The sequence below is a fragment of the Lonchura striata genome, chromosome 2 (assembly GCF_050655825.1).
Source record: "Lonchura striata isolate lonStrDom1 chromosome 2, ASM5065582v1, whole genome shotgun sequence".
In the NCBI taxonomy this organism is placed as follows: Eukaryota; Metazoa; Chordata; class Aves; order Passeriformes; family Estrildidae; genus Lonchura; species Lonchura striata.
This window is the reverse complement of record NC_140704.1, coordinates 98,077,316-98,098,052: the sequence shown is the minus strand read 5'-3', so window position 1 is coordinate 98,098,052 and position 20,737 is coordinate 98,077,316. Positions and strand designations below refer to the sequence as shown.

General features: G+C 39.6%; 1 protein-coding gene across 7 annotated transcripts in view; it reads right to left on the bottom strand.

Moving 5' to 3' along the window:
- MBP (myelin basic protein) overlaps positions 1-20,737 on the bottom strand; it is a 110,918-nt gene that overhangs the window by 34,620 nt on the left and 55,561 nt on the right. The gene's annotated exons all lie outside the window — the stretch shown is intronic.

Below are 20,737 nucleotides of genomic sequence, written 5' to 3'. Positions count from 1 at the left end.
GCCCAAGGGCAGTAGAAGTCATGCTGGAGCCCTCAGCACCACGCTCATCCCAGCCAGCAAACCTGGCTAATGCCTGGCTGCTGCACTGACCTGGGGCTGGCAGCCTCCTCCCTGGCACTTTCCTGGGTGCTGCAGCCCTGTGCCCGTGGGAAAAGGCTCAGCATTGATGGTTCTGGGCCTGTGTTTTCAGGATCACTATCCACAAGCCATTTCGGCAATAAACAAAAACAACTCCACCTTGGTTTTCTCAGCAGGAAGTTTTCAGTTTTCTGCCTCCTAGGAAGTTGTGCAAACAACTCACGGGAGGTACAAAGTGCTCCACAGACAGAAAAATAGCTGTGTTAATATTATCTCTGAAAATAAGAAGTAATTTATTTCCCAGGTAAGTGCTGTAAGAGCATTTCTGCAGCCACAGATTGTGACTGGCAAAATAGGAATTCTTTCATATTCACAGTCTCTGGTTTCCCAGAAAGTTATCTAGCGTCCCTTTGAAATAAGTAAATAATGCAATCTGTTTATAAGGCCCCCTTGCACCTTGGTTCAGTTCTCAATTTAGGATGCAGTCCATTGTAGAGAATCATAGGCTTTGCTTATCCTGAGAAAACAGGATAACCAGGACAGTCTGACAAAGGGGTGCCACAGACTGTTGAAGTCAAATGTGCAGAAGTAGCAGGAAAATTGCCATGTACTTCCAGATTTGTGTTCCTGGCCTACTAAGACTTTTTTTTTTCTCCTCACTGAAAGCCTGAAGGATAAAAAAAATACACAGGAAAAAACATCTAATTCCATTTATAGTAACTGTGAAGAATAGCTGGAAAAACACATGGCTCAAGGATACACTTCCAGGTCCCAAGTGCACCAGCAGGCTCTGCAGCCTCTTCCCACTCACTCATCTGGGAGTTCCCTGTTCCATGTCAGCTCCAGCCCAGGTTCTGGCTGCCAGGACACAGCTGGGATGAGACAAAGGGCTCTGCGGAGCCTCCCGGGTGGCTGGGCTGGAGCTTCGGCCGTGGCTCCCGGCCAGCCCAGACCCGCTGCCCGTGCCCAGCCCTGTGCCTGCCCACGGTGGCACACCAGGGTCTGGCAGCCCTTGCTGCTCCTGCTCCCTGAGGTGCCTGGTCCTGCCTGCCTCGCTGTCTCCCAGCTCATCCCCACGCTGGCCAGGCCCTCCCAAAGCTCCCAACAGTGTGAGAGCAGCAAGCTGGGAAAAGCAAACTCATTTAATTTTGAGCTCTCATTTACTATCTTTGGCTTATTGCAGGAGGGATTCAACCTCAAAAGTATCCCTCTTAGGTATGCCTCAAAGCTGTTTCCCTCTTAGTAGTAATAAAAGCCCACTGCAGATATTATTGCCTGAGAAAAAAAGTGGGGAAAAAAATTCAAATGCATGCAGATTAACAGACCAAGATACATTTCATAAAAGTACCAAAATAAATAGTTCATAATCAGGACAAAACCTTGCATTTGCAAAAGTCTCCCGCTCTGACTGCTTACCTTTCAGAAAGTATCACAAAGAGGCATTTACTGAAACAAATCCCCTTCTTCCCATCCACATCTCCTGACAATTCTATCTGTGACAATAAATAAGACAGGTCTTTCACTCACCCCATTTTTGATTCCCCAATTTTCTATTCTGGGAAGGAAAATATTTCTCACATAACTGAAAGGAATAAAATTAAGGCCCATATTCTTTGCAGGTGGCTGATACAACTTAGTTGAAATCAACAATTGTCAAATTATCCTACACTTCTGATGGCACAAGCAGCATGTTGCAATCCATATTAAAAAAAAAAAAGAGAAAAGAGATAGAGGATAACTTGATGTGGAGCTATACCATGACATTATCTGAGCGTCTATTCCTTTTCATATGAATCTAATTTATCATTTGATACAGTTTGACTAGATGATTGCAAGCTGAAGTCATGCTGCTTACATCTTTCTCTCATTGCCAGGTCTGTCACACATAATGAAAGGTGTCAGGCTTTCTGAATACAGTAACAGTTAACTTACAGAGTAGTTAATTACTTAATTACTGCACACTTTGTATGCTCCTTAGAAGCTGCATGGGGCTAGCTAAATAACTACCATCATCATCATCACAACTAACAGCAGATAAAACTGCATCATCTGCAGCTATCATTCTTCTGCTTGCACTGCAGTAGAGATTTGCTACTTTTTAAAGATTATTTTGACTGGTATTCAAGTCAGTAGGAGACACTTGCACTTATGTGAGTGGCAGGACACCCAGCCCAGTTCACAGGAACTTTAGCATAGTTTAGCTGATGTAATAAGCAAAAGGTGGCTTACCTGGTAACAGAACAAAGGCAATTCCCTTAATAAACTCTTAACAAATGAATAAATGTCAGCAAAAGGCAAAGGTGGATGTACTGCAGTGCAGAGACACCACATCCCTGGGGTATGCACCAGGCTACCTTCTGAAGGTGATATTTCTCATGTGGCCATACACAGTTTCTCCAGCAGCATTTACTCAAACATGAGCATTAATAACTCAGAGGAAACAGCAGCATTAAGCCTGCAGAAGGGCTTGCTAACTAGATCAAATATGCTTTAAATGGTAGCCAGAAAAGGAATGGACATGAAAATGAAACACATTTTAAAGGGTCAGTGATTCTATGAAGAGAAAATTATTTAGAGACTGTCTTTTCATGTTTTGCAGCACAAAATAGATCAAACAAGGCTCTGCTTCTGAAAAACCCAACATTCGATGAATACCATGGCACTTGAATGCTGACTGGAGAGATGCTAGTGATACCAGAGAAGCAATGTTTTTTTTCTCCTCTACCGTAACACTTTTTGCCCTACACAATAGCTAAAAAGTCTTTAAAAAATGGCTGACTGAAACTCTTTTATCTCTGACTAAACATACATATTGGGGACTATATGCTTCATCCCCCTTACAGGAATTACACAATATCATGGTTCAGAACTAAACTGATCAATCCCTGGGAAATGTCCATCATACTGTCAAAGCATTCCTGCATCATTAGTCCTTCCTGCGTCTATTTTACACAAATTGGAAATTTGTATAAAACAAAATCTCTGAAGAACTAAGAGGCAGCCTTAGTTGTACTCCAAATGACCTGAAAAAAAGTCTGTTCTTTCTGTCTGTTCATATCAGATATATTCTTGTGGTATAGCTGTGCCCATGCTATGTGTCAGGATGTGAATTCCAACATCCTCAGTTATCCAGTCTGCTCATGAAGGTGTGTTTTTTGTTTGTTTGTTTTTTTACATGGGAACATAGATACAAAGATGTGGAAGGGGAAAGTAAAGGGACTGTAAGCATGTGAACACAGCAAAAAACCAGAACCTAGCCCTAGGAGAGATTGAAAATGTTGCTGGGGTCCTGCAATTTAGAGGGCTTCTTTGTATCTCATTATTCCTCAACTTTAAAAGAAGGGAGAAACAATTGTTTTAAAAGACGCACATGTGAAAATAAATCACTCATGGAGAAAGAATTCTAAAGTAAAGAAATAAATCTTTAGATTCCAGGATGACTTATGTGCTTAATCAGCCGAATTTTCAATCCCACTTAGGATGTGAACACTCTAGTACTGTATGTACAAAACAAACCAACAAGCCAAATAATAAAAGCTTTCAACCCATGACTATGGCCAGTGTGAGACACATGCCATGACCTTCAGATCAAGATCCAGGTAAGGAAGAAGGAAACATCCTATTCCCCTACCAGCAGAAATGTACTCTCCAAACTGCACATTTCTCTTGCTTTCCTTGTCCTGCTGCCCCATGAAGATGTAAGAAACCAATCGTTAATTCCTCTTCTTTCAGCATACAATGGAATGTGTTCACCCAGAGCAATTTAAAAATGAAGGATCTCCAGAAGTGAAATTGAGTGTTTTCATTGTGTAGTTACTGACCCAAAATACCCCCATTTTTGATAAAAAGTTTTTGCATCAAATTGCTTTTTTGGGCAAACATGGACAAGTTACTAAGAAGACAAATTTCAGGCTTTTGACTGGTATGATCAGGTTGTTTTGGCAGGAAACTCTAATGGAAATCAAAAACAAATAAGCCAAATTTGTAGCCATTCTATCTTGGGATTAGGCTTTGTTTGAAATGGTGTGGAGAGAGGAGGTGGCAATAAAGCAGCGGCTGTCAAATTCCACTTTTAGACTATTTACTTCAAATTTAACAAACCAATCCAAACAGATTACAATGAGCTCAAAACAAAAAGTAGTAGCAAAAATCAAATCAGTGCTTAGCCAAGTGGAACTGGATGCTACAGATGGCTGCTCTTTAAAAATATGTGTCGATCTATCGGTCTTGCTTGGCTGTCCCCAGTGTGTTCTTACAAAACACATACAGCTAGGGGCAGTACTGCCAGCCAGACTGGAAACGTTTAGTGGTGTCAGTATTTTGCCTGCCAGGTTAAATCTCATATGCAGTCTGGCACCAGATATTTTGACCTTCAACACTTCCAAAAAAAAAAAAAACCCAAACCCTGTCCCAACTTCCAAATGCCAACAGTTGTTTTACATCTTGGAGTTCTCAGAACATAGTATTGACAGTGTTCATTACTAAAAGTTGCACAGACCAGATTTTTCTAGTCCTTCCCTTCTATTTACAGTTTTTCCTCTGAGACTGAGCTGTAAATGTGAAAATACTTTAGGATATTCTGCAGAGTTTACCATTGTGCTTAATTATTTACAACACAATCAGGTTGTGATTTTTTTCTAAGATATTTTTTCCAGAGTCTTTAAAATTCCCTTCAGGTATTCCAGAAAATCCACCCTCAACATGCAAATTGCCTGCTCAAGAATTTTAGGTCACTTTTGTTTTCCACCAGTTTCGCCCTCTTAACAGAAAGAGTAACCTGCTGTCAACATATCTATCATGCACATTCATCTGGCTTTTGTTTTGGAGGTTGGTTTTCAAATCTGAAGCAAGATACTAATCCACAGTACTTAAAATAATTCAGAGAAAGGAAAAACATTAAGCAATAGATTTGGCCATTCAAAACCCTTCTCTCCATAAACAAAATCTCATTGGGAACCTGAGAAACCTGGCTGTACTAAATACCCTCTGCAGAATAAAATAAAACCAGTGCAACTCCCCCACCTTCCTGTTCTTCCTTGGGACAGACCACAGTTATGCAGCAATTTGTTGCCATCTACCTAACCACTTGCTTTTGGACTAAATATCATGTTTTCTGCTCCACCAGGAGAAAGTAAGAGTGCAAAGGGAGAAATGTGTATGTCTTTTACTCAGCAGGAATAGCAAATCAAGTGCCAAATTTATACGTTCCCATTTCCAGCCTTTGGCCCTCCAACAATGCAAAATCTAACAAACTGTGTGTGCTTCCCGATTATAAGCAGCTCAAAGCCAACCATCACAGCCTATTCTACTGGCATGGGCTGGAAGCAGTAGGAAGTGCTAGTGAAATTCTAGGCACAGTAATTGGTCATATCTGAGATCTAAGGCTAAGACTGAAATTCATTCCCTTTTCTAAAAGGTACAGACAAACCTGAAGTTCTAGATAAATAGTACAAACACAAAAGTAAAAATATGTTTCTTATGCTGGCAGCATCAAATTAATTAGCAGGGAGAAAAGGAGAAAAAGAAAAACACAACAAGCCAGTAGAACTCTATAATGAGAATATAAATATTATATTGAGGTTTATTTCGGTAGGTGAGAACTAGCAATTTTGCTAAAGAGCATATATTTTTTCCCCTGAGATTTTATTAAGGCATGGGCACTGCACCAGCAAAAAATGTAAACTCCAGATCTTTATAAATTGCATTGATTTAAAATGATCTTCAACTTTTATTCTTCTTCATCTAGAATGAAAAGGTGAGGTGATACAAACATCGCAGAGAACACAGAATATATGTATTTGTATTAATTCTGCTGTTGACTCTGCAACACTTGTGTGTCATACAAATACTTGTTTGCACACACACATGCACAACGTAAGAAAACCTCAGTTTTGTTACTAGTTTTCAAATTCAAAGAAAAGACAAGACATCCTGTTGTGGAATATGTCTCAGTCTTTACTATAATTTGTTATTTCAGTAGAATGGCTCCAACAGCACTGAGCAATGCTATTATCCCAGGTCATCTCATCAGCATTCATTTGTGCAAGGCTGGAATATTCACTGGTTTGTAGTGTCCCACATTCAACATTTGAAAATCAAAAAAGGTAGCATCTAAATTACTTCAGATTGACTCAGCATATGGACATTTTTTCTTTTTCTGATGATCAGGGATAAGAGAAGAGAGACAGATGGGCTAATATCGTTTAGAATATTTGTGGGAATAACCAGGTCAATAATCAAGAAGCTTACCAGGAGAACTCTGTGTGTTTGTTGGTAGAGAAGATGCTAGAAAGCATCTGAAGTAGTGACCCCTGGCAGTAAAGGAAGACCACAAAGAGGAGAAGAGGATAAGGAAGAAAAGGAAGGAACCAGCCAGATGGAAGGATACAAAGGCAGCTAAAGAAGGTCTGGCAGAAATGAATGGATCAGCAGGTGAGAAGAAAATATGGTGAGAAAAACACAGGGAAAAAAAGCCTGGTGGCAAGCAAAAGCAGACAACAGCAGTAAAATAGTGTAGTCACATAGAAGGAATCAGTCACAGTAAAAAGGACAACCACTGGGCTGGAGAAATGACCCGGAGCATAAGAAAAGCACAGTCCGTAGTACAGGTTCTGTTTACAACAGGAAGATCTTTAAACTGCTTTGAGAAAGACCAGGAACCCAGATAAGAGACTGGGGGAGCATAGGGGGAGGTATTAAAAAAAAGAAAAAGCACCAGGCAGGCTAAAACACAAAAAATCTCAAACATTTATTTCTGCAGCACCCTATTCCACTAAAACCAGGGATCTGGCAACAGATCAGGCTGCACTTCTCAACTGCCAAACCGGTTCAGTTTGAGATACTAACAAGGTAACAAACTCTGACTTTCCTCCTCGGAAAGAAATCATGGCAACCAGTGACCCTATTGTGCTTTGTTGTTGCATAATTGTTAAAGAAATGCTTTCCGATGCCCTGTGAGAGGGGGTACTATCTCGAAAGCTCAAAGGGATTGTTCATTTGATCACCAAGCACAGTGTTATTCCAGCCACTCATGCACGCAGAGAATGCCTCTATTCTTATGTTCCCCTGAGAGCTGAGGTCATCTGAGATATGTTGGCTATCACATATAAAGGCCGAGGTAGAACTGTTGGCAGGACATTTTAAGTTAAGTGTTTTCACAGACCTGGAATTTCTCTTCTGCCTTCTCAGATGAAATCCGCGACCACCGGGATAATTTAAAAGGTGTTAGGATACAAGTAATCTACAAGTAATCCTTTAGTTAAGAGTTCCAGCCTTGAGACCCTGTGTTCTGAATGGTGAAGTAGTTTTAAGAATGACAAAACAGATACAGATGTGTTTCTAATCCCAGATCCATCTGTCTCTCCCCAAAGCCTTAGGCAGAAACCTAAAAGTTCATTTGATCCAACATTTTTAGCACAACTAGATACTAACACATGAGGAAAAACGAAACAAAACAAAAAAACCCAACCCAAATAAGCCAAACAAAAACAACAAAAATCCACACAAAAAAAAAATCCCCAACAAAACAAAACAAAAAATCCCCACCAAAACAAAAAGCCCCCCAAAACCCCCAAAATCGCTAAACAAACCTCCCAATAAACTACACTCCAAAACACAAGGAAAATCCCTCCACTCAAAACCCAAACACTAGGCTAAGAGGCTGTAATTAGGAAAGAAGAAGGTTATTCCACTCTGTCCTTTTCTACAGTCTCCCATACAAGATGTATTTCTCACCTCTTAAATTTTGTTTTATAATATTTCATTCAAGTCACATCCTTGTGATGGATTTTAATGATTCGTGAATTTTGTTCAAAACATTAAGTTGTTTACCAGTATTCTCAAAAATGAGATGCTCAGCCACAGATGTGTTAATTAAAAAAAAACAACACCCCAAACCACAAAACAAACCACCTCTGATTCACACGATTTTAGCATAAGCAGCATATGGGCAAGATCTCCAACTTGTACTATGTGCTAAAGTCCACAGAAAATTATAAACTTTCCAACTTACACATATCAGAAAGATGAGGAAATTGCCTGTGCATCTCCATTGTGTGCACATTACTGTTCTCTGAATTAAAACACAAACCTGCCTAGGAACTGAACAGATGAATGTACAGAGCATGAAAGGACATAAATATGGTTTATCAAATTCCTTCCCTATTCCAAGTTGTAATTTTATCTTCTCCCCTGTGGAAGACACAGCTTACTAGCATGGTTCCTTATTTTTGTATATAAATAATATCCTTAAAACAAATGCACTATTGCAACCACAACCTTTTAAGAAGATCTGAAATGTTATAAAACCCTACACTTAATGCAAATCAACTGCAATTTTCAGAAAGACATGACCTCATTAGCAATTCTACAAAGAAGAAATGTTAGGATATTTCACTCAGATGAAAATGTCACTATTTGCAAAGATTTTTTTATTTACCATTACAGATAAAAAACAGCTTTCCGACATCCTGAGATCATCGAGGTCCCTTTTCATTCTCTAATTAAAATAGCAAATAAAACAACTAAATAAAACAACTAAAATACCAGAAGTACCAAGTATTTATATACTCCCTCAATGAAAATGAATCTGCTAAATTAGAGGGGTTATATTTTTATTTAAATCAGGATATTTGAACTATGAATATTGCCTTTAAAAAATACATGTCTTTACACTGCAGAGTTGTATCACAATTATGTCAGCACAAGCAAACTAATAGAGATGGAAGAGAAAATGCTCTAAATTCTAAATAGCTCCCTTTGTCAAACAATCTTATATTCTGACTTCTCCCACAATTCATTCCTGATAAGGAACATGATTATAATACTCTGAAAATAGACAGGGAATTGACTAGAAAAGCCAGTTATTTGGACATGCCAAGTAGTGCTTGAATGTCACTAGCCAAAGCAATGTGTGATTTTAAATAGCATGCTGATTTCAAGACATTAACTCCTCTTTTCTTGAGGGGCCAGCTCCACTGCTTCTTTTTCCTTATTTTCTTTTTAAATGGAATCTTGGCATTAATTTGCAAAAACATTTCAGTCTCAGAAATCTCCTAATAGGTACCTTTAAGCAGAGCTAAAAGGGGTCTTTCTACATGAGAACTAAGAAAATATTTTCATTGCATGAGACATTTTCAATCAGCACATACATGAAACAAAAATAACCCATGGGTGGCAAGCGTTTAACTCGGAAACTAGAAAGACATTTGCCCTTCCTCATAATTAGTCAAAATTGAACAACAAATTACAAGTCAATATAAGAAGATTATTGGGCTGAAGAGAGGATAATTTAAACACTTGCCTTCAGGAGCAGTCACCAGCAGAGCTGTATTGCCACAGGTGTGACATTGCAGCTGCAACCCTGTCAAGAGCAGCAACAGCCTTTAGAGAGGCTGTTAATCAAGTACACATCCACAGAAAATAATTGCGCTGTTGAGAATCTGCTACTGAGTTCACCCAAATGGAACAGCCTTTATCAGGAAACTATAGTTAGTCTAGAGCAATTTCCGCAAAATCTAGAGCAATTTGGTCCTTGTCTTACAGTTAAGAGCAAAATACTGCTTGGTGTAAAAGCAGTCTGACTGTCAGGGAAATACCTACTCTCAGAAATGGGAATCAGCAGTAACAGGTGAAGAGCAACCTTGTTATGGTCTAATGATTACAGACCAAAAGGCTCAGTGAGGTCCAGTCCTTGACTAGATGCTCCTGCAGTATGAATATAGACTGAAATAATGCTGGACGTGACTCTGCATTTGGATTATAGTACTTTAGTAGCATAGGGAAAAAAAACAAAACCTGGGCATCATGGAAATAATTAGAGCAGCTGAAAAGGACAAAGAAAAATCCCAAGCATGAATGCATTTAGAAGTCTTAACTCCCAGACTTCTCACGTTCAGAAAATTCCTCAATTTAATCTCACTAATCATTCCAGCCCACATAATGAAAACAGGCCACTAAATACAAATTACTATAATCAGATGATCACTGATTTTAAAATAGATGCCAGATTTATTGTTGGTGGCATTTATAAACAGAAGTCACATCTTTCTGCTGGAGCCTAGGGGAACTTATCACAGAGGGAAAAGTGACAGAGAGTTATTTCACCCAATCTTCTGATTTTCACTTTAAGCCCAGATCCACCAAAATATCTTGGTCAAAATCTGGATAGTATTTTGAAGTGTTAATGCATCTTCCTACTACTGAAATGTAGTGAAGTTCCTCTATTAATTTTCATTTATTATTGTCCCTCTGTAGGCTGTGCAGCTCATGTTGATGTTGGCCAGCCACTGATCCCTCAAAGCAAAGGTGGAAAAATTTGGTGGAAAATGAAGAGGGATGCTCTCATTTTTCAGGGGTCTTAACAGTTTTTTGTTTTGAGTTTTATTTCAAGCACGAATCTTGAAACAAGTTTGCCTTCAGATCTTAATATGGGAATGATGTATTCTGAAATAGAGCAGTAAAAGAATTTCAAGAAATTTTGGCATATAAAAATCAAAATGAATAAACATTCAGAATTTTTATTTAATGCTGAATAAAAATGCAGACATTTCATTTAATTTTTATTTAATTTAATAATAATAGGGCACTCAGGCTTGTTGTACAATTGGTATCCACACATCTATTGCCCATTTTGTAATAGATTTTCTGTGTTGACAAATGCAGGAGGAATGAAGATACTACAGAAATAAAATCTGAAGACCAAACAAGAGGGTCTTGTGGCCACTTTAAGGATGTTTTGTTTACACAAAAGACTGAACAGGGTACAAAAACCAAGACAGACTGAAAGTAAGTAAAAGAGAACAGAATAACATTACTGCCTGCTCCTGACATAGCCTTACCTTAAAATAATTACATACTGCATATTTTAGACCTGATGAACAGGTGAAGCAAAAGGTGGCAAAAATTTATCATGTCTATACCTAATCCTGCCCAAAAAAGCTTTCAAAAAAATTTAGTTCACTCATGGCAATGAATGTCAAAACTGCAATTAAACCTCAGCGTATCCATTTTGGAATAAAATTATCTACTACTCCTGTTTGACTTTGGGCTGCAAGACATCAGAAGACCAGAAAATGCAAATACCTGCCTGCCTGAAGCTGCCCCAGTGGCATTCTCAATGCCTGATGTGAAAGACAGGTACCTCAAACCTGCTGGCTGAGCTGATGACTTCAGGCACCACAGATCAGCATTTTCCCTGGTAGGAACTTGGGCATAACCATAACCTTGGTAGGAACTCAGGCACAACCATTGCATGGCTCTGTTAAAATCAGTACAGTTGCTGTGCTGAAAAAGCAGCAGGTCCCATCAAGGTAAACAGAGTCACCACATCCTTAAAAACATTCAGGGAAGCAGACTTATTTCAAAGAAATAAATATTGTCAAATGTCAAGTATTTCTTTTAGAAGCAATATTTTCATTTTGTCTCCACTGAGTCCAATGAAATTAAATCTCTTCACTGTAACATAACATGGTGGCTTAAGCGTTCCAAAACCTATCACTTTTGTTTCTGAGCCCATTCATTCACTTTTCCATAAGCAAAGTTAAAAGAAATTCCTATTACAGGTATTTTAGAACAGAAATGAGAACTCCCCTGAATTTCTTTTATCTGTAGGTTGTTTCTGTTTAAGTAATTTGAGATAAACATATTTAAAATTATTTTCTGCAGTCCATGCATGTATTTAAACAACTGAGCTTAGTCTTTAGAATGCTGATTTTTACTGCAGTCCTCCTGCAGCAGATTAATATGATGCACAGCAGAAATTTTAAGATGCTACAGTAAGAACCACCAAAAAGGAAAAAAAAAAAATCACAATAGATGGCAGCTACTAGAAATCACTCAAAGTAATTTAAAGTTTCTGTTTTGATGGTAATATTTGTATCCGGTATAAAAATGGTTCCTTCTAATGAAGTGGGACTATTAAAAGGACTAGAGAAGGCCAAGCTTTTCACTGGCAACAGGGAAGGGAAGCATAGGGAAGGCTCTAGAGAGGGAGCCTGCTCTGAACAGCACTGGAAATAAAGAGCAGCATTATCATGGCTGTTCTCTGCTCCCTGCAAGGCTTGTGAGCGACTGCAGTCTTGTCGCCACCAGGATGTTTCTGTACAAGTACCAGTGTGTGCACACCAGTAAATACTGGTCCTTTTCACTTCTATTTTCCTCATCAAAAATGGATTATCTCAGATGTGAATTTCTGCTCTGTTCCTCCTTGTCAGCACTTAAAGGGCCACTGTCCCACCCCTAAAACTGAACTACTGCACGAGTGCTGCTGAGCCATGTGTTTGAAGGAGTTAAGCCAAACCACAGTCAGCCTCCTCAAACAAATGCGTAATAGAAACCCACAGCTTCAAGTATGGATTGGATTTCCTGCCTGACATGGTACCGGAGCCCTGGAGTTTCACAGAGCTCCAGGGTACAGTGATGGGAGTGCCAAGGGGAGACTGACAGATGCCAAGTCCTGCAAATTTTCATTCACTCATTCGAATGCTGTGCATTTCTTCTTGCTTTCATTCTCCATCACCATCAGATTCATTTTCAGTCTTGTGGACACAGTTGCAAATGCCATACATGAGGCTGAAGCACAATTTAGATTAATCCAGCATAGGAATAAAAATATGTTCTCAGGGTCACTACCAAAAACAGCTTGCATGGGGTGTTTACAATTGCTGTTGTTCTCTACTTTCATAATCCTTTCACAGTGGGCTTTTTGCTGCTTGGCTCTCCTTCCAGAGCTATACCCATTACACATCCAAGCTGCTATTTTTGCAGAACTGCTGCTGGACAAGAGGATGCAGCTACAGTGGCTCTCTCCCTACCCTTCCATACTCTTTGGGCATCAACCTGAACATAAGAAAATAAGAAAGTTTTTCTACACTCCAGACCAACCCTTTAATGTTGGAAAGACGAGTCAATGGATTTTTGATTTTTTAAGCTCAATTCACATTCTTTTTAATTTTGGCAAAGTCAATAGAGCTAATTACCCTATCATGAATGAACATTACTTAAAGGGGGGCATGAATTAAGAAATTACAACCCAGAATTTCTTAGGCCCAACAGGTTCTGGCAAGGAATTTGAATTTCACCCATTTAACAGCACACAGGATGGGAAGCATCAACTTAGCACTGACCCACTGTATTTATGAGGGCAAGATGTTTACCTCTGCATCCCCTTTTTTCCCCCCTGGTTCCTGTTTTCTGCATTCAGAAAAGAAAAAATCTGGGTTTGGATATGTGTTTGATGATGTGTGCTATGGGAAGCCTAATGGAGGTCAGACACACAATCAGAGGTAATGATGGGGTCCAGACCATCAATAAAACGCTTCTAACCAGGGTAACTGACTGCTTAAAGTCTGAGGAGAATCCACCATTTTAGTACAGTTTTTGCAATAGGACATTATTCTGGCTCAAATCACCTATTAAGGATTTTGTCTAGAAATTACATAATGAAATTCCATAGTTTGTATTATTCAGGAAGCACAAGTTGATGGCTTTAGTTTTTTTTTTTTTTAAGACACAGTAGTATTATCAATCTTAGCTGCTGTTTTGATGTTCTCCTAATGTATGGTACAAAAACTCCTCCTAATTCTCTTCTAGACACTGCATTAAAAAGTGAGTCATGTTGTAATTTAAGTTTAATGACAACATCTGTTTCAGCTAACCCGACAGAAGAGTGGTTGGCCCGCAAAGAACTATTCTGCTTCTTCTTTCACTCAAACCAGAACTGAGTGGTTATTCAGCCTCAAAACATTTGGAAATAGGACAACAGCAACATTTCAACTCCTTTTCCCAAAATAAGGATCTTTCAAAAGCACTTTTAATTCATTTACAGATGAAATCCTGCCTTAACCCAACTGGATGGTACATAAGAATCAGTGACAGAGAACACTGTGGACTTCTGTGCACACAGAATACCCTCTTGGGCTGCAGCCTGGTAACATGACAAAGATGACAAAATACACTGGGACAGGAGTAATTTGTTTCATGGCTAGCTGATAAGCCAAAAGCCTCGCATCAGCACCCAGCAGCATGTGATATTGGAGCACCCTTGGCGATCCTCACTTTTACATTTGGATATAATGCTATTCTGGATAACAATAGGATGGAAAATGCCTATTGTGCTCCCCCCCATCTTGCATACAGACTCACTGAATAAACAAGGGGAAGAGAAATCACCAGCTCCTGTACACTGTATAGCAGGCACTAAAATAATGCATAAGTAATTTATTGTTAATGTGCTGATTAATTACAGCAAGCACAGCCCACCACTGCTAAAAATACAGCAGCCATCACTGCCACAGCTCCACACCTATGTTAATGACCCAAGTAACAAATCCAGCCCCTATGATATTAGAAAAACCTCAAACCCCTGTTATGTATGTTGCTTGCATGTGGTGCACACAAGAAAAAACAGAAAAATCATACCAAATCAGAGTTGCTAAAATGCCCTAAAGTGCTTGTGCACCAACTTTGCAGCAAACGTCAATGGCATGCTAAAAGTAATCTTGAAGATTTAGATGATGCTGCCATAAAACACTATATCAATTAATTAATGGCATATTAACTAATTAGATATCCAAGACCTACCATTACTGTTTAAAGCATCAGATTGCTGCCAGGAAATAAATAATGTTTGAATGCTACATTTAAGTAAAGAAAAACCATAAAAATTAACCATAATCAAACCAACCACAGAACTAACATAGAAGTTGCAAATATCTATACTTTATAAAAACCTTAAAACTTTAAAATAACAAAAAATCCTACCAGCTGCCCAGCTGCTTCCTCTGGACTCCTACAGGTCTCTTTCCACCACAGCACTTCTCCAGCATTCAGCTTCACTTGTCTACACATAAAAATTACACGCAGTTTGCAAAACCCACTTTATGATATGCAAGATACACAAGATTCAGCCCTTTCCCTAAAAAAAAAGAACACTGCAGATAAGCATGAAATACCATGCCAAAAAAGGGAAAGCTGTGAGCTGTACTTCTGAGACCAAACAACTTGTACAAAAAATAGCAAATGGGTTTTTTATTAAAATGTAACTCTATTCTTTCCACCTCAGAAAGCTAATCCAGGGTTGCTGTGGTAATTTTGATAAACCAGTGGTCTCTGGATGAAAGCAGACAGACCAAGTCTTGCAAGAAACTGGGAAAAGGAAAGAAGGTTAAGGAAAGTGGAAATATGTGGGTAGCTGGAAAATGAGAATCATTACTTAGCTTATAATGAAAACAGGCAGGACACTAAATTCTCCCATTTGCCTCTCAGGCAAGAGGAAATAACTGCACCATGGTAATAACACCTATTTTAGAACCATTTGCTGTCACACCAGATTGATTTTTTTTGCTGTAAGCTTGCCATTATTTTGCATTAAAGTCATAGCTTGTGTTCCACAATTGATTGTGTTTACAGTGAAAGAAGTTTCCCAGTAAGGTCACTGAACTGCAGTAACCCTCAGCTTTTATCCAGCTCCTGACAGGACTGCATCACCTCCTGATAAGGGCCTTCTGCCTTCCAGCTCCTCCCTTCACATTCTACCCCCTCCCTATTTTAAGCAAGACTCAAAAAGCAAAAATGGGTACAGGAAAAGAGTGACATCCATACAGATGTAACATATAATAATTTATATTCCCAGCTTTGTCAGTATATTCTGTAATACAAATTCTCTCATTTTCTAAGACAAACTTTAAAAACCGCCAAACTGAGAAAAAAACCCAAACAACAACAACAACCAAAAAAAACCCAACCCAACCAGAAAACCCAAACTAGCATTCAATACACAGCATCTAAAAATTCCTATATTTGGATGCAGTGGGACCATGGTGACAAGACCCACAGTGAGCGCGACTGTGTCTGTCAAACCACTGTAGATGGAAGTCTCATGGAGAGAGGTTTTTTATCCTGCGTGGGTTTACACAACTCCCCACAGGACATTCTGCGTGGGACACAGCAGCAGGCATCAGCATAAGCAAGAATCGGGGTGAGTCAGGGTCAGCATAGAATTGTGCTGAATGTACTTTTCTTGCTGAGTCCCCGAGCTCTGCACACAAAAAGATACTTCAGGATGTACCCAACTCTGCAATTTGAAACAGCAGCATGGCAGATGGTGCTGAAAAAGCTCTACAATAGGATCTTTCCTTTTAGAGGGGGAGAAAAAGTGTTCCTTTCATCTCTCTTTAGTTAAAAAACCCAAAGAACAAACAAACCAAAAACCAAACCCAAGCAAACAAAAATCCCTCACCAACAACAAATAACCAAAGCACAGAACCCCACCACAACCCAACACCTCACAGTACAACTCCAGACATGGATCCCTGGAAAGCTCTAAACCAGAAGGAAAATGGCCACATCCAGATAGAATTTTACACCTGATCTACCATATAAAAAAGGAAAACTTTGGGTTTGAAAAGATAAAGTCTTACTCTGTCTTCCCAAGAAAGTTGTTTTTTACCATGAGGGTAGTAAAACACTGGAGCAAGTTACCCACAGAGGTGGTGGATGCCCATTCCTAGGAACAGTGAAGGTAACACTGGACAGGGTTCTGAGCAACCCAGTTTAGTTCAAGGTGTCTCTGCCCATGGCAGGGGGTTAGGACTAGATGGCCTTCAAAGCTCCCTTCCAACTCAAAATATTCTATCACAAAAGATTAGCACACTTTGACTTTCATTGTCATTAGAAAGGGGAATACAAAATATACAAGTTCCCTCTACAACAAAAATCTTGCTTGTAACCTTATGCTAATTAAGACAATGGGGAAAAAAAGTATAAATAAATATCTGCACTTTTTAATTTTCCAGGTTAATGTAATAGGGGTTGCACCAAAGAAAGGAAGCTCCAGTCCTTCCAGTGGTCAGAATGACAGCCAGTTTTCCCCCCTTCTCCAGCCTGACTCTTGTAGGGTAGCATTGGAGCAAATAAACTGAAAATATTCTCTCTAAGTAAGGCTAAGAGTCCCCTCCTGACCCATTTCTTTAAATGCACAGCACCATAGCCAGCAAATTTCTTCTCTTCCTTGGACTGAGATGTAAGTCAAAATCCTTTTCTGACTACACACTAGTTGCAACAGAGACCATGTTGACTACGTGCAAGTTCAACAGAAGTTTGCAGTGAGCAAGACGTTCTAGCTCCACATCACAGATGCATATTCAGTATATATCAGACAACAGAACTCTGTTGGGTGCCACAAGAAAATCCTTTCAAAGGGCAAACAAAACTAACTCTTGTCAATTCAGAATTGCATAGTTGCAAATGCCATCACTGTGATGTCTTTTCTCTCCCAATAGCCTTACCCTTCTGCTCCATTTCTCCCCTCCAACCTCCTGTATAAAAAGTTCATAGCCTTCGAGAATTAGCTCTGTGAAACATAAGACACACCTGACTTGTTTGTTTCATAAAGCAGCTGGTACAATGTGGCTTCATCATTGGCAAGGTCTTTGCATCTGTGCCCCAGTCTAAAAATAAATATTAAAGAGAAATCCAAAAAAGCCTTCTGGAATGGTAATTCCCAAATTTAACACATACAGAGAAGAATGACAGGAAAACTAAGGCATTTATCTGTGTTCACAAGTATCCCTTTACTTGTGATGAAACCTTGCTTGAATCTACAAAGAATGCTACGAGGTCTAGCAGGCTTGAAAGAGCCCCACACTTGATTCATTACCATTCTGATATTTCCAATCAATAAGATGTGTTTGCTTCCAAAACTGGACACAGCTGATAGGGACAGCAGAAACCACATTTACTCTGAAAGGAAGTATTTAAAAAAAAAAAAAAAAAACAAGAAACCTCTGTTCAAATAGTGCAGTTCATCAGGAATATTCTGTATAACAATCCTTACCAACTTCATCTACCCCATGCTGTCCACAGCAGAGAAAGTTCCCTTATCCTGAAAAGCCATTATCGTCACCTGGCCCACGCCAACGCTAGCCCTGGAGAGTGAGGAGAGAAGCACAGCTCAAAGCGGTTTCTGCCAGGAAGAGCCTTGGAGCTGGCAGCCCGGGTAGCCGGAGGCTGGCAGGGGCTGGCGGCTGCTGCCACCGGGCGGCTCCGGGACGAGGGACAGTGCCGGGCGCGGCTCCGCTCCGCTCCCCGCACCGCGGGCTGCCCCGCCTCAGCTGGGCTCAGGGCTGCCCCTGCCAGCCTTTCTGTAGGGGGTGGCATTGCCCAGAGAAAGCCAGGGCAATGATGTCTGGGTGAAATAAGTCACACGAGACAGTGATCTCCGTGAAAAGGGAAGGCTGAGCTGCAGCTGCTCAGAGTGATGGGAGGCTATTAACAATTCTTCAGAAGAGGGATTCTAGTCAAAGCTGGAGCTATAAATTAACCAACTATTGGTGAATACTTGATGCTTGGCATAATTAGCATCACTGGGGAAAAAGAAGGAAATGAGGGATAGCTTGAAATAGATCAAGCCAGAGGGAGAATAACTGAGCAGGGTCTGTAATAATTTAAGTTACAGAACAACAAATAACTCACCTAGGGAAAACTGCTTCAAGCTTATGCTTTATCCCTATAAGATGTAAGAGTATTTTAAGAAATTGTTGAGAACTGCAGGGAAAGGCATATACAGCAGTCATTCTCAAGACAATATGAAACTTGTATCTATCAAAATATTCTCCCTGATTCTTCTTACAAGTGGTTTCATTTGCATCTTCAGTCCACTTTGGTTTACTCAATTGACATGGGTAAGAAAAGATTATAGAGTCCATTTGCACCATACTTCCTCCTTTTTTACCCCCATTTTGACCTAATCTTAAAGTCAAAAAAAACCCACACTGTCATTCGCAAAGTGGTAGGAGAGTTTATATGGGATACTGTAGTCTGACTGGTTTTGGAGTTGGAAAGAAATTTTCCTCCTTGTTGTGTTATCAAAGGCTAATCAGTGTCTTATGTTAGATAACTAGCTCAGTTCACAGATTTGGAACATGGAAATATTTAGCAGTTCGTTAGTAAATCATTAGCTTTAAAGACCACATAGAACACTGCATGTTGACTTTCTTCAATTAGTTAAAGAATTTGTTGATCCAGGGTATGGATCACTGGACAGTGAGTTTAAACCTAACAGCAAACTTCATGCTTAATTCTCATCTTTAAACTCACAGTTCCCACGTGGACCACAGGCGTAACTAACTACTGGGTTAGCCCACTGGTACATGGGAGTAGTGATCAAAATATACAGAAGGTTAAATGCCCAAGATTTTGCTAGTAGAAAGAGGCAGATGGAGACTGCTTTGCTTTGCTGTCTCCACCCTTCTTACAGAAGGAAAAGGAGAGATCTGCACTGAGAAAGGACACAGTTTGAGATGCATATTACACCATGCCATGGGGCTTTACAACCAGTATTACTGGATCTACTGCAAACACCTGGCAGAGCAAATGGCAAAGAAATGAGGTAATAGCCTCAACACGCACTTAATAAAGTTGAAAGCTAGTTCTAAAGTCCACTTGTGGATTCATCAGTCACTGGCACTACATGATCAGTATTGGAAATATTTGTACCGGGAATTCAGGTTCATGTGCCAATCACACTGTATTATCTCACTGAGAAAAGACAATTTTAAATGGTTTCCATTATTAGTAAGAAAGAGTAATTATTAATTCTTCATGCTCCATTCCTTTTGTACCTTGAAATAAAAAAATCCTTACTGTATTCAAAAATATTTCACTCATCCAAAAGTTTTCAACCTAGTCAGCCTTACTAACATCCACATGATCAGCCTTGCCTTAACCTCTCCTGCATTAATGTTAGACTACTGCTTCTTCATTGGAGTTCTATTAGCATAAAATCAACCTTAAGTTGTAATAATAAGGTTTCTCTTATCAGGAAGAGGTTCTTCACATAGCAGGTGGTTGGGCACTGGAACAGGCTCTGAAAGGAAGTGCTCACAGCACCAAGGCCATCAGAGTTCAAGAAGTGTCTGGACAACAATCTTAGGCACATGCTGTGATTTTTGGGGTGTTCTGTGCAGGCCCAGGAGTGGACTCAACGACCCTGATTGGGTTCCTTCCAACTCAGCATATTCTATGATCTCCTGTCTCTTTACCAAAACTCAATGCAGAAGAAAAGGTCAAATGTGGCTTTCAGATCAAATAATAAAAATATCAGCAAGACGTATATGGAGAGCAGGGAAAGGATTCATAGAAAAACACCAAGAGAAGCTCATTTAAAATTGAGGCTTCCAAGAATTCTCAAAGGTCATCCAGTCTATCCTTCTGGCACAGGATGATTACATCAGTTTAGACAGTTACTTGTCTAACCTGTTTTTCAAGGCCCGCAGTGATGAATCTGCACACTTTCCAGATGATGTATCACAAGGCTTTAGTGTTTGTTTCTGTATTTCCCTTCCTGACATTTGATCACATCTTTCTTTCTGCAGTTTTAAGAATTCATTGCTTTTCCTCTCCATTATGGATGGAGAAAAGTTTATTTTCCCTTACTACATAAACCTTTAATTTTGTTGGACACTTGGATTCAATCTTTCTTCTCAGAGATTGTTTTAGACTGCTGATCCCTCTTTGTTTTCTACTTTCTTCCATCTTTCCAGGTCTTTGTGGGACTGTACAGCTTGCACTCAAATGCAGTACAACATCAAGTAGATCACTACGTCTTTGTGGGAATTCCCTTTTTACTAACAGATCAAATAACATTTTCAACTTTTTGCAG